General features: G+C 49.2%; 1 protein-coding gene and 1 long non-coding RNA gene across 19 annotated transcripts in view; both read left to right on the top strand.

Moving 5' to 3' along the window:
* Window positions 1-12681, top strand: part of LOC135909165 (uncharacterized) — a 465689-nt gene that overhangs the window by 210737 nt on the left and 242271 nt on the right. The window lies entirely within an intron of this gene.
* LOC139059641 (uncharacterized) lies at window positions 3444-4742 on the top strand. Its single transcript, XR_011514261.1, has 2 exons — window positions 3444-3538; window positions 4623-4742. It is a non-coding gene; the product is annotated as an uncharacterized lncRNA (long non-coding RNA).

The raw sequence follows: 12681 nt of genomic DNA, 5'->3' as shown, positions 1-12681 counted from the left end.
TGGGTTAAGGTGCATCAAGGAGGATAAAGTTGGGTTAGGGTAGATTAAGGATAATTAAGATGGATTAAGGTTGATTAAGGATGTTGTAGAAGGATTAAACTGGATTAGCGTGGACTAAGATGCATTATGGATAATTATGGCCTATTAGGGTGGATAAAGGTCGATGAAGGAGGATTAAAGTATATTAGATTAAGGTGGATTGAGATAAATTAAGGTGAATGAAGGAGGATTAAAGTGGAATAATGTCGACTAAGGTGTGTTAATGAGGATTAAGGTGTATTAGGGTAGATTATGGTGATAAAGGAAGGTTAAGGTGAATAAGCTTGCGTTAGGGTGGATTAAGGTGGATTAGGGTGAATGAAGGAGGATTAAGGTTGATTAGCGTAGATTACGGTGGAATAAAGAGGATGAAGGTGAGTTCAGGTGGATGAAAGTGAATTAGAGTAGGCTTTAGAAGGCTTTCGTCTTCGCGTCTTAGGGGATAACTAGGGACAGCGGGGAATTTTTTTCTTTCGTTGTGTAACATCGTAAAAAGAGTGGCAGTGGCTTAGCTAAGCTTTGCCAGGACATACGTAGCGTAAAGGTACGGTTGTGCTTGGTTAATCTCTTGCCTTGCATGCTAACCTTAGCTTATCTGGCTATGAGCTTGTTCACAAATGTGTCCAAACGGATTGTTCACAAAGTCCGAGAGGAAGAGTGTAGACGCACTCGCACTTTCACCGAGTTTCATAACATGTGCAGTGCACCGACGAGTCTTTAGATCGTCTGTGGCACTATCTTGATCCTGCCGCTGTTGTTGGGAGGCCATAGGACGGCGTTGAGCTTCTTGGTGACGTCTTTTCGCTAGACGTTCTTCGCGTTGCTCCGGTGTCTCGACCGCACGTTTTGCCTTGGCACGCTCGTTCTTTCGACGCTCGATGACCAAATACCAAGCGACAGCCTCGGGGTCTGAAGAATTTAGGTTTTCCAGTCTTTTGCGCCGACTGGCAGTGGCTCGATTCTTCTTAACCTCCATGTCGAGCGCGTTACATCAGCAGTCTCTCCCGCGCATCTATACACCAGAACACCGTGAATTCAAAGGGCGCCGCCATATTGATGAGCGCCGGTCGCGCCATCTATCCCAAGCGCCACGAAGTAGCAGGCCTGGGCTGCCACGCCGGGAGATGCGACCCGGCGCGAAAGCGAAACTTGGGCTTTTTAGCTGGGTGGAAGGCGTGTTTCGCGTTTTTTCTAACCTGTCATTTTTGCTGTCTGGATTTAATCAAACTTCAAGACCTCATGCAAGTCCGCAATGGCCACACTGAGTGCTGTGCAGACTGCAGAAGCGAATACATCGGGTAGGTACGCTATTACGTTTGTACAAACCGCGCGCTATATGCTAGAACACGTGTGAGCTTTTTGGCACGTAACCTGTGAAGGAATTTAGAGCACTGTGTTGGTGCCATATATTATTAAAGCACGCAGAACACTGTCATCTGCACTTTCAGTTTGGTCTTGTTTGTGATGGTCTCTACTGGGTTGGCCGCGTTTGGCAACCAACTGGCGAGGTCGTTTGACCGCCTGGTTAGCAGACGCCTGCCCTTCACCACCTGCACATTGAAAACAAAATAGATGTTATAGTAAGAAGGGCTGTAGTTCTTTCCCATGCCATCACTGTTGCGAAGTTATAAAGTCCTCTCAAAATGAAATAGAAAATACACCAGGCCAATTGTATCGTGCAACCACTTAAAGAGTACAACATTCAGAACAAAAGCCTACAGCACTCGAACAAGCAGTATATGATGCTAAACCTGCACTCATTGGAAAATGAGGTACTACAGTAGTTATAATGTTCAACTACATGTGCAGTCAAAGCCCGTATAATAGGGCGAGCATGACAGATGCAGGTGTTGTACAGTTGCACAAACCATGACAGGGCACGTAAAATTACCATCCCTACTTAAAGCTGCATCATCAGGACTCCTTTGGTACAAGACAACAACCGCACCTGCATTCCAAGAAATTAGCCCCACCAACTGCAGCTACCTGGTACCAGACCTGTTTCGCATGTGCGAGGCCATCGGATTGTTGGCGCTCCCTTAGAAAAGAAAACAGTAAAAAAAAACTAGTGAGAACGATCAAAATTTTGTTACAAAATACAAGAATAATTAAGCACCTTATTTTCCTCGCCATATGAACGGAAATATTTTGCGCTTTGCCCCGCATGACAGCCCGCACGCAGTTTAGAGCTCAGGAGGCTCAAATGAATTCGTTACGAATGACACCTGCAACACCAGCTCGTAAAGGTAGGTGCGCTGCAAGAACACCTTCGGCGACGAGTAGTCGTCGTTTACATTTTTGTGGACGCATGCTACGTGATGAGCAGACTTCGGTTTACTTTCACTAGCAATAACGCTCACAAGCAAGGCCTACAACTTGTCGTTCACGCTTAATGGTCATTCCGTGCATCAGCTGCAAGTATCGCTAACCGCAAACTCATCTGTTCCGCTTAACCGTCGGGAGCTCTGCCTGAATGAAAACACGAAAAGGCTTGCCTTTTTGTTATAGCCAAGGCGAAGCACCGGCGCGGGATTCTGCTCTGTAGGCTTGTTGCCCAGAAAGTGCTCGGAGCAAACCTGCGTGTTACACGTATTACGTTTGTAGGGTGCAAAGTTGAACGTGGCACCAAAATATACACAGATCGAATACTCACTCGTGCATTTTCACTGGGTTGGTAGTTCTTCCTATTCACTGCAGCTATCCCCTGGTGGCGCAGCTTGGCATTCTTCGTTGCGGATGGAAATCGGCGCAGGCTGAAAACACCGCACCGGCACGATTCCCTACGTGTGTTGTGCTCTTCGCAAACAGCGCTAAGCAACCTGCTCCTTTTCCGCTGGTTGTTTTGGCATCCAAACACGACGCAATGATGCCCAGATGACTTCTTCTACTTTGGATCCGTGTGAACGGGCACATTTCCGCACTTTGGAGCCCTAGAGCTGGCGCTTGCCATGTCGACTGGTCGCCGGCTAACACACTTTGGCAGCCCAGTACAAGTAGGCGCCGGTCGACCGGGCAACCCGGGTGCGAGAGTATGCGCTCGGTTAGTCTGGGTGCGAGACTAGCGTGTTCTGGTCTATAGACCAGAACACGCTAGTCTCGCACCCAGACTAACCGAACGCATACTCTCGCACCCGGGTTGCCCGGTCGACCGGCGCTATTTTGTACTGGGCTGCCAAAGTCTGTTCGCCGGCGACCAGTAGACATGGCAAACGCCTGCTCTAGGGCTCCAAAGTGCGGAAATGTGCCCGTTCACACCGATCCAAAGTAGAAGAAGTCATCTGGGCATCATTGCGTCGTGTTTGGATGCCAAAACAACCAGCGGAAAAGGAGCAGGTTGCTTAGCGCTGTTTGCGAAGAGCACAACACACGTAGGGAATCGTGCCGGTACGGTGTTTTCAGCCTGCGCCGATTTCCATCCGCAACGAAGAATGCCAAGCTGCGTCACCGGTGGATAGCTGCAGTGAATGGGAAGAACTACCGACCCAGTGAAAATGCACGAGTGAGTATTCGATCTGTGTATATTTTGGTGCCACGTTCAACTTTGCGCACTACAAACGTAATACGCAGGTTTGCTCCGAGCACTTTCTGGGCAACAAGCCTACAGAGCAGAATCCCGCGCCCGTGCTTCGCCTTGGCTATAACACAAAAAGGCTTTTCGTGTTTTCATTCAGGCAGAGCTCCCGACGGTTAAGTGGAACAGTTGAGTTTGCGGTTAGCGATACTTGCAGCTGGTGCACAGAATGACCATTAAGCGTGAACGACAAGTTGTAGGCCTTGCTGGTGAGCGTTATTGCTAATGAAAGTAAACCGAAGTCTGCTCGTCACGTAGCATGCGTCCACAAAAACGTAAACGACGACTACTCGTCGTCGAAGGTGTTCTTGAAGCGCACCTACCTTTACGAGCTGGTGTTGCAGGTGTCATTCGTAACGAATTCATTTGAGCCTCCTGAGCTCTAAACTGCGTGCGGGCTGTTATGCGGGGCAAAGCGCAAAATATTTCCGTTCATATGGCGAGGAAAATAAGGTGCTTAATTATTCTTGTATTTTGTAACAAAATTTTGATCGTTCTCACTAGTTTTTTTTTTACTGTTTTCTTTTCTAATGGAGCGCCAACAATCCGATGGCCTCGCACAAGCGAAACAGATCTGGTACCAGGTAGCTGCAGTTGGTGGGGCTAATTTCTTGGAATGCAGGTGCGGTTGTTGTCTTGTACCAAAGGGGTCCTGATGATGCAGCTTTAAGTAGGGATGGTAATTTTACGTGCCCCGTCATGGTTTGTGCAACTGTACAACACCTGCATCTGTCATGCTCGCCCTGTTATACGGGCTTTGACTGCTCATGTAGTTGAACATTATAACTACTGTAGTACCTCATTTTCCAATGAGTGCAGGTTTAGCATCATATGCTGCTTGTTCGAGTGCTGTAGGCTTTTGTTCTGAATGTTGTACTCTTAAGTGGTTGCACGATACAATTGGCCTGGTGTATTTTCTATTTCATTTTGAGAGGACTTTATATCTTCGCAAAAGTGATGGCATGGGAAAGAACTACAGCCCTTCTTACTATAACATCTATTTTGTTTTCAGTGTGCAGGTGGTGAAGGGCAGGCGTCTGCTAACCAGGCAGTCAAACGACCTCGCCAGTTGGTTGCCAAGCGCGGCCAACCCAGTAGAGACCATTACAAACAAGACCAAACTGAAAGCGCAGATGACAGTGTTCTGCGTGCTTTAATAATATATGGCACCAACACAGTGCTGTAAATTCCTTCACAGGTTACGTACCAAAAAGCTCACAGGTGTCCTAGCATATAGCGCGCGGTTTGTACAAACGTAACGTAATAGCGTACCTACCCGATGTATTCGCTTCTGCAGTCTGCACAGCACTCAGTGTGTCCATTGTGGACTTGCACGAGGTCTTGAAATTTGATTGAATCCAGACAGCGAAAATGACAGGTTAGAAAAAACGTGAAACACGCCTTCCGCGCAGCTAAAAAGCCCAAGTTTCGCTTTCGCGCCGGGTCGCATCTCCTGGCGTGGCAGCCCACTTTTACTTCGCGGCGCTTGGGATAGATGGCGCGACCGGCGCTCATCAATATGGCGGCGCCCTTTGAATTCACGGTGTTCTGGTGTATTGGCGGCGAGGAGTTACGGAGTCGCCCTCTATCGGAAGCGCCTCGATGCCGTAGTATGAGGGATCACGTGACGCGCTCCTCATAGGTTTTGCTGTCAGCGCTCACTGAAGACACCACGCGCGAGCTCTCCCGGACATTTCTGTAAGTACTTTCGAAACGAGAGAAGTTTCTTACTGTCTAAATAATAATCTTGGGCAAGCTGAAAGCACACAATCGTTTACAGCCGCTATCGCTTTACCGAATACGTACAGTGAACGCCACTGCGCGCGGTCGCCGCGATGGAGTCTCCCGAACCAGCTTCTTGCGTGAAAGGTAGGTAAACGCCGAGAGCAAACTATGTGAAATATGTTCTTATAGTGTTTGTATAACTAAAGGGAGCGTAATAGAATTAAGCCTCAATGCAGCGATCGCGCAGATTCGCAGCGACCGACGGCGCGTCTGCATGCTTGTCCGCGCACTGTTTCGCTTTCTCCGCGCGCGCGTTTTCGCACCGTGCCATGAGCTTTAGGCCGCAGAATATGAGCATTTGACAGTATACAGGCAGCCATTGTTGCGTGGGCGCTATCAGAGCTGTTCAAAAATAATTTCATTGTAGAGACTTCGACGCCTACGGGGACTGTGATGTGCCGTCGCGACGATGCAATCTTTTTTTTCTTCTAAATTCTTTGACCTTTCAATACTATTTCTCGAGTTGCGTCGCACTGTATGTTTATCGGCGTTCTCAGCGTGCAATTTCCCGCTGCTCCTTTTTTGTAATCCAGTGCATTAATTCGTAACACAAACATGAGCATATACCATGCTTTCTTTAAATGTGCTTCTCACCGCTGCCTTTCCACTCCACTGAACTTGGCAGTATCTATAGTATCGACAAGTTCATGGACCAAACCGTCATGACATTAGTCGGGCAGCGGACTCAGGCGAGCGTCTCAGTGCGCGTTTTGAGAACATCGCAGACCGGGCGCCGTAGCAGAAATCTTCCTCGCGTCTGTGCTTGCTGCATACCCGAGTTGTAGCCGATGACTGCCGGTTTTATGTTTCGCGAGCCAAGCTTCACACAGCTTCTTGTCCTGCGGCTACGTGTGAATAAGGCCGACACCGGCCTCCGTTACGTGCGTCCGGCCCTGCGGCACCGAGCAGTAGCCTACCATGTTGCGCGCCTTCAAAGGCAGCCACTACCTATTGTAGTGCTTTCAAGCGTTGTAAAGGAGACACTCGAAGCGGGAAAATTTCGCCACTAAATGAAAACCGCAGCGTACGAGGGAATTTAAACTCGTTTTCAGCTCGCTTCGGCGCGCCCGAAGCAGCCGACGCGGCCGCTATGTCCACGTGATCCCTCCTAGCACGTCACGCCGACGGTGGCGCCAGCTTTTCCAGTGGTGGAGCTCGAGGCCAATACGCACGTTGCACCCTCCTCACGCATGCGCAGTGCCGTGCGGCGCCGCAATCGCAAACCAAGCAGTGGGTGCACACGGCGCCGGCGCGTCTGCGGCGACTGTGACGTCACACCTCGGGAATGCCCCGCAGTCAACGGCGGCGAGAAGCGCGCGCTGGCTGCGGCCGCGGCGGCGGCGAGCGCGACGCAGCTGCGCCTCTCGTGACGTCACGCGGTTCACGCGCATGCACAGTATGGCAGGCGCAGAAGCACGCACAACTCGGCTCCAACCCGCGTAGTGTAGCTTTACGCTACAAAATGATAGCCGTTTACTCGCTCATCTGAAGCGGTAGTATCGATCGCTGTATAAATATTTTCACCGGGGAGAGCTACAACCGCCTCTGTACTGCGACGCGCGGCAGCATCTGCAATGCTTTCGCGCAGGGGTTCACGTGCAGTTACCACTACGGAGAGAGCACTATGTCAACACCAAGAACGTTCTATTTGAAAACATGTATACATATGAGCCGATATGTTACATGTGTGATGTCTCCAGCGGTGCAAGGGTCTGCGTGAAAGTGACTGCCTTCTAAACCTACAAAACCTTCTAATCTAAAGCTAAACCTTCAGACACACCAAATCTTTCGTGCTACAGCACGTGCGCCTCAAATAGCTGGTATAGTCGGAGTTGGGAGGCGAACGAGCCCCTCAACTCAGTTGCGTCAAAAAATGCGCACTTTTCATCAGACCCCAACCGTGGTTGCTAAGTGGCTAGGGTGTTCGGCTGCTGAGCACGAGGTCGTGGGATCTAATTCCGGTCACGGTGGCCGCATTTCGATCCGGTTGGAATGCGAAAACAACCGTGTGCTTAGATTTAGGTGCACGTTGAGGAAGCCCAGGTGGTCCAAATTTTCGAAGTCCCTCCCAGTGGTATGTGTCATAATCAGATCGTTGTTTTGGCACGTAAAACCCCATCATTGTAATTATTCTTTGTATCGACGCATTTGCAATGGCGCGGTGAAAGTCCGACCACCATCGACCACAAACCTATCCGGTGTGATAGTGGGTTTAAACGAGGCTATCACAACGGCATCTGCATGTGCGTGTTAATAAAAGCTTTCTCTCTGTTGTAAAGATCTAACACATTTTAACACACTTTAAGGTCAACAGACTTTAACATTCGGTGGTTGCGAAAAATTTGGCTAGATCGAAATGGTTACATTCTGAATATGAATGCTAATAGTAAGTGGGTAGCATTATATTTGTCTTCCAAACTTCAAATAGTAGTTCACCCATAGTAGTCAGGGAAGACCTTTCAACTAGCTTGTTGCGCCTAATGTTAAGGGTTGCGGTCACAAAGAAAATCAAGAACCAAATGAAACTCGGGAATCCTAATACGCTGCACTGTCGTTTGCCAATGTGAAGAATGCATACCTATAGAGCGCGATGAGCAGGCATTGATACGTAACTCTTCAACAGGCTAATGAAAGCGATAGTTTGTTACTAAAAAATTAAACTTGCAGGTATGCTTACCGCGAAGCTTGACGCTAGCGTTTCGGGAGCGGGCCAGCGTTGGTCGCTGTGCACCAGCAGAGTTCGGTCTGCTGTTCCCGATGGATCCGCTGCACTGGCATTAAGAAAAGTTGTGCCCCAGGTATCACCATGTGCACGTCAGAGTTGCGGACAGGCCTCTCGTCGTAGAATTACGTGATTCGTGGAGGAGGGTCGCCATCGGCGCAGGACGGGATCGCCACCGCCCAGTGCATGTGAGGCGCGCGCTCACCGCCTCCTCCGTCTCGTCCGCGGCTGCAGACTGCATGTAGGAACCAAAGATCAGATAGCGATGAGCAGAAAGGTTTTAGACAATTCACGTCAGCCGACTAAACATCTCGACGCCATTAAGGTGTTAAGATGTCTAGTTGCTCCAAAAGTGTTTCTTCCGTTACTAACATCCCCATCCGAAGGGCTGTATCGAAGCATCGATAGGGACAAATAATGTTTTGGCGCCTTTTTGTGGCAAGTGAACAACACTAGCTTTGGTGGACGACACAAAAGAGTGATTTTTTAGATGTCGGTGTCAAACTCTCGTGTCAGGTAATTCGGTGCGGATATCCCAGGTGCTCAGCATTATTGTGCATTTTTCAACTTCGATTTTCCTCATTAAATGTGCAGTTCGAGCTCGGTGTTGTCTGCAATAAAATTATATAGCTTTAAGTGTAAGGTTAAAGGTGTCAGCATTTGATGATGTCTTAAAGGCATACAAAAAGAAGTCGCAGTGTCGCCCGAAAGGCGAACATCGATTGCAATAGCAAATCAGTGGACAGCTATACCAAGTAAGGATAGTTGTTTTATCGGCCGTGTAAACTCGTAAACACAGACACACTAACTAAATAACAAGCACGTTGTCCCGCGCACAAGCCAGCATGAACACCTCACACCCGATGACCACGGAAACTCGCTGTAAAAACGCTGGAGCGAGTAAGCGCGGCATCAGCAGCAAGCAAATTGACCTTCGTGCTGCCCCTCGCATCAACGCTAGCTAAGCTGCGAAAACACAGCTCACGGTGGACTCTGCACCCGTTGCGGATGCCTTTCAAGATATAGGGGACTGCAGGGAGGGCACGCACGGCCACCCGGGCCGCCTGGGCGCGACTTTACAATCGCTAGGCGGCACAGCGGGGCGTGGCATGAGACGGGCCTTTCAAGAATCGCCCGACGTTTGTGCGCAGGAGCGAGTAAGAGCGGGTTGGAGAGAGAAAATCTGGGGGCTTTTGCCCCTTGAATGTCTGACTTTGCAAGGTACTACGGTAGAGAAGTTTCTTGGCTCGTTTTGTATGCGTTTTTCCCTAGGCGCGCTGGCATTGCGGAGTCAGGTCGAGTTTGTTTGCGCTCCCACGCTAGCCGCTGGAGCGGTGAAACAGGAAATCAGTGGTCACTGACGCCCCATTCGGTGACCACCGTTTCTAAAGGTACGTCGGACGCTCGCGAACCCAAGAATCAAACCGTATGTCAGACATTCTCGCGCCTGCGGCGCTCGCGCTGAGTCTGTCATACCGGATTATACATTTCTCACACCTTACGGTGCTCTACCTTCTCAATAACATCACTGATTTTTCCGGGGGAGCAGTAGGGGCCATAGTAGAGAGCAGCTAGGCCTGTTCTCATGGAGCAGTATCTTCACTCGTGCGAAGCTCTTCGTATGCTGCTCTCCCTGACTTTTCAAAACCATGTTTTAATGGCCCCCTTTGTGTGAATAAATCTCCTTCTGCAAAAACATGTGCAAACATCGGTACACAAAAGCCGCGAAGCAAGCGAAACGGAAGCAAGCATGTGCGTTCGACGTGTCCTTAGCCTAGTAGAGGCAGAACGCCGGCGCGACAAAGTTATATTACGGCACGACTGACTGAGGAGGAGCACCGCAGATGCGAGAAGGTCTGTCCGACGTACCTTTAGCTTCTGGTATTCGTGTACGTCTGTCGTACATTTAGACACAGCGATCACCAACTGGGCCGTCTGTGCCCACCGCTTCACCTGCTTGACCACGCAGGCAGGCAGCGTCGCAGAGTAAACAAACTCGGGTATGGACATGGCCAGCGCATGACCTCACTCTGCAATGCCGGCATGCCTTATGACAAACGCATACCAAACGGGCAAACAATCTTCTCATCCGCAGTACCTAGGTAAAGACAGATATTCAAGGAGCAAAATCCCCCAGAGTTCCTCTCTCGTACCCGCTCTTGCTCGCGCCAGCGCAGGAACGTCTGGCGATCCCTGAAATGCCACGCCCCGCCTTGCTTCCTAGCAATTGTAAAGTCACCGCCCGGGCTGCACGGAGTAGAACCCTTCCCCCCATTCCTACCCTTCCCCAGGAGCCTTGCGCGCGACGGAGAACGTCTCGCTTCCTCCCCGCTTTCCACCGTTGCGTGCGCGAAATGAGCCGCGATGGCCGGCGCACTTTCGCATGCTTTCACTCGCACTAGAACTTGAGACTTACTCCAACCAAATAACTGAGTTTTATTAGCCCGACGTTTCGGAGCCCATTCGGCTCCTTCTTCAGGGGGTTGTTCTTCGGGGGGTGGCGGTGTGCCGCTTTTAAAGTAAAAGCGGCACACCGCCACCCCCCGAAGAACAACCCCCTCAAGAAGGAGCCGAATGGGCTCCGAAACGTCGGGCTAATAAAACTCAGTTATTTGGTTGGAGTCAGTCTCAAGTTCTAATCAATTTCCCAACCAGACAGGCAATTCTGTCGAAATGTTTAGCTTCAAGTTTTCACTCGCACATACAGCGTACGACGCGCGGCGACGATGTTATCGCCCTTGCACTTTATACGGAACTACACGGCGACGCCGATGGCAGAAGTGCGCCTGGAGTGTCCTTATTAATTGATATCGCATTAAAAATTGACAGTTTCGCCAGAAGTGTCAAGCACTGACTGGGATCAGAAAGCTTTAACACGCCGTGCAGATCCTGTTATCACATCGCACAGGCACCGCTACGCTGCCTGTAAAGAAGCGGGCCAGTAAAATCACATCACTTTCAGGTCGGCCAACTGATGTTGTTTCACACTTTTAATATTGAATATTTAATAGTCTGAGAAGATTTAAGATAAAAAGGTATGCGCTGTAAATTACGTTCACCACAACATTCCTTTCTGGGCTGCCATTCTCCAAATACCGAGCAATAATTTAGTCACAAACATAAGACCTGATTTGAGCTATTTTGGTGATTGAATGGTGTAACAATATAACGAGCATATATGGCATGGATAAGCATTGGCAATACAAGCGCATAAATATATGCTAAGCCTCACCCCGCCGCCAACGGTGAAAATTCGCTTGGAGTGTCCATGTATTTGCTATCGCTATAGCACTTAAGTCGGTCACTGCAAGGATCGAATAGAACAGGAACGAATAACCATGCTAAATCAGTACTACATGAGTAAATCCTGAGGTATCCAGCCTGCAACGGGCCTATCTCTATTTGACTGTGTTTGTCCTGTATCACAAAATGCTTGATTCGGTGGCGTTTTCTTCATACATTCTTCTAGAGCGCAGTTCTTAGGGGTCCGTTCCTGCGTTGGTGAAGGCGTAACCGACCGAACGAGCAGAGCGAAAGATGAAAGAGCAAACGAAGAGCGTAGCGGGGGATGAAAGACGCGAGGAGGAAAATGTGGGAAGACGGTGCAGCAGCAAGCAGAGGAGGGGGTATGGGGAAAAGCGTGATTAGAGAAGCGTGGTGCGGCGACGATGGCTAAGAGATGGTGCCAGAATAGCACGCGTTGTCTTGGAGGTTTGTCTCTGGTTACTGCTGTAAATAGTGCCCACGCGTCACCCACACGCTGCCTCACACAATTTCCAGATTAGCGAGGCAGTTGCGCCACACCTCGTCCGCACCAGCTAAACTATCGCGAAATGAAAAAACGTATAGAGCTGTGATCAAATTTTGCATTGTATCGTATTGGTAAGGGAAATTCTTTTACATGCAGGCCTCTCTTTCTTTTTGTTTCCCTAATAGCACGGTTTTGATTTTTGTGCTTGTGGACTAACCGGTAGCCATATCTCGCCGCAGATTCATGCCATTTAACAAGCAAACCACAACAACGACCACAAACAGCTCGTACTGACAAATATGGAAGTCTTAAAAGCCAGTTTTCTGCATTTCAAACTATTTTTTCGCCCTTTCCTACTTCGATTGCGTCCAAGCAAACAAAGGTTGCTCGAATGAATCGGGGGAGCAAGCACCCCCAGAATGCAAGTCTGCTTCAATTTGCAAGTACAATGGCGAAAAAGTTCCAGCCATCGCCCTTCGCAAAAAAAAATAAATAAAAAACATGTGATTGATCTTCAGCAACACGTACCACAGGGTAAGCTTCTTTTTGAGCTTGCTACGCACGAGTAAAATGAAAGACCGAAAATATTATTCAAAGCAAAATGTCTAGAGAATATACGGCAGAACAAATAGGAGGGGTAACTATGCGCACGTCAGTGTTCGCCACCGTTAATTCCCAATTCTAAGTAGAGCAATAGACATGGAAAAAGTGAGAGCAGTTATGCGGCATTTTTATCTGCTGTACGCCAATACGTTATTTGAAGATCGCATTTTAAAACCCGTGGTCTTAACAAACCGCACCATTAGCCATCAC

Source organism: Dermacentor albipictus, chromosome 4, assembly GCF_038994185.2.
Source record: "Dermacentor albipictus isolate Rhodes 1998 colony chromosome 4, USDA_Dalb.pri_finalv2, whole genome shotgun sequence".
NCBI classification, from domain to species: Eukaryota; Metazoa; Arthropoda; class Arachnida; order Ixodida; family Ixodidae; genus Dermacentor; species Dermacentor albipictus.
This window is presented reverse-complemented; position numbering and strand designations above follow the sequence as displayed.